Source organism: Anomaloglossus baeobatrachus, chromosome 6 (assembly GCF_048569485.1).
Source record: "Anomaloglossus baeobatrachus isolate aAnoBae1 chromosome 6, aAnoBae1.hap1, whole genome shotgun sequence".
NCBI classification, from domain to species: Eukaryota; Metazoa; Chordata; class Amphibia; order Anura; family Aromobatidae; genus Anomaloglossus; species Anomaloglossus baeobatrachus.
Genome location: NC_134358.1, coordinates 342133904 through 342136065, shown reverse-complemented (window position 1 = coordinate 342136065; position 2162 = coordinate 342133904). Strand labels below are relative to the sequence as shown.

The window sequence follows — 2162 nt, the reverse complement described above, 5'->3', positions numbered from 1 at the left end:
TAGCTGGAAATCTCTTCCATTGGAATACATGTACACTAATTCCTTCCAGCCAAAGGAAATCTAACCTGCTTCTAGGTATGTGCATAGAGGCTGGAATATAGTAAATATTGATGTCTCTTTGGTTTTATATATTTAAAAAAATCCATTCAAGGTGAATGTAAAGAACATCTATTCAATCACTGCTCCCTATTGTTTGCGATATTCACCCCTTGAAATCGCCGTTGCTCCAACAATCCATGTTAGGCCCCTTTCACACGTCAGTGATTCTGGTACGTTTGTGCTTTTTTTTAAACGTACCTGAATCACTGACATACGCAGACCCATTCTAATGAATGGGTCTGCTCACACGTCAGTGATTTTTCACTGCACGTGTCTCCGTGCGGCGTACCCGCGTGTGCGTGATTGCCGCACGGAGACATGTCCATTTTTTCTGGCATCACTGTGTTCCCACGGACCACGCAGTGGTGTGGTCCGTGAAACACGTGCCAGAAAAAAACGTGTATTTAAAATAATAAACATTTTTACTCACCAGGCTTCAGCCGCGCTCTCTGCAGCCCGTGCAGCCTGCTGCTTCTAAGCCGGCTGATTACTGTCGCGCATATTAATGATGCACGACACAGCCGACCCGGAAGCAGCTGCTGCAGGGGTCAGCGCCGGCCGGATGCTGCATCGCGGGAGCGATCAGCACCATGGAGAGCGGGAGCGGGCACAGGTGAGTTGATTTCTAAGTGCAATCACGGGCCACGGAGAACGGAGCCCGGATTGCACTTAGACAACCCACGTGTGCCGTGATTCACGGCACACGCAGGGACATGTGCGTGTTTTACACGCCTGTGAAAAACGTCTGTGTTTTTCACTGACGTGTGAAACGGGCCTAACACTGATTGAAATATTATTCATAAAATCAGTGATAAAGGTTCCTTATCATCTGTATACACAATAAACTTGTCATTTACAATCAATTAACACATATCCTTCCTCTGCAGACTTCATCCTCTGGAAAATCTTGTATCAAACTATTCTTGGTGGTACTCCTTCCATCCTGCTCCATTATTTTCTTCTCTTCTGAAACAGCCCTCTTGTGGAGGTATGCGAGAATGTATTACCCTTATATTCTGATTGTAACCGTGATATACTGTGAGCCATGCATACTTTATGATACGCTCAGACATGGTATCTATTGTATATAGTTGTATATTATGTAATATATGTAAATATTGATTTCTTTATTTTTCACTTCACAGCGACTATACATGATAAAGGCCGTTGGGCCGAAACGTCACCATCTTTTGTCGCCATCAAATAAATAATCACTTTTTTGCAAAGAGAAAAACTTTTTGTCTTCATTTTATCAACAAGAGAGTGCAGTGTCTATTATATAATGTCTTTCCCTGGCTGGCTGGCTGTCTTGCCCTGGCTGTCTGTCTCTGTCTTTCCATGGCTGTCTGTCTGTCTGTCTTTCCCTGGCTGTCTGTCTGTCTTTCCCTGGCTGGCTGTCTCTGGCTGGCTGTCTTTCCTTGTCTGTCTGTCTTTATCCCTGGCTGGCTGTCTCTGTCTGTCCCTTTCTTTAGCTGGCTGTCTCTCAGTCTGTCTCTTTCCCTGTCTCTCTATCCGTCTCTCCACCGATATCATATTACCTCACATAAGCTTCTTATAGGCAACGAGGGACATTGTTAGTATAACAACCAATCACAGCTCTTATAAGTGACCTGTGGCTCCCAGCTCCAATGACTTTATTGTAAGGAGTTTTTTTGGTGAATAACTGTGAAATGCGGGGTTAAATTTTCTCCTCAAAACAAAGTCTATGACATTCCCTGAGTCACCTGAGGTGTCTATGTAAAATTTCGTGATTGTAAATGTGACGGTGCGGATTCCTTTAGCGGACATACACACACACACACACACACACACACACACACTCAGCTTTATATATTAGATATATGCATATAGCTGACAATTCTGGGGCTCGTCATTTTGAGAAAAACAATGCATGCAGTTTTTTTTCGGGATGTCAAAATGACGACTAGCGGTTAATGTTTGGTGAGGACTGTTTGCAGAATTTGAGATTTTCCAAGAGTGATGGTGGGATTGTGGAAGGTTCGAGGGAGGACCTCAGCTCACCAGGGTCCTTTCTCTGGAGGACAGTGCCGGGAGGTCAGCTC

General features: G+C 44.4%; 1 long non-coding RNA gene across 1 annotated transcript; it reads left to right on the top strand.

Annotated features, from left to right (window-relative positions):
- On the top strand, positions 1 to 1314 carry LOC142244344 (uncharacterized). Its single transcript, XR_012724516.1, has 3 exons — positions 1 to 75; positions 987 to 1087; positions 1245 to 1314. It is a non-coding gene; the product is annotated as an uncharacterized LOC142244344 (long non-coding RNA).
- Positions 1315 to 2162: the final 848 nt, after the last annotated feature.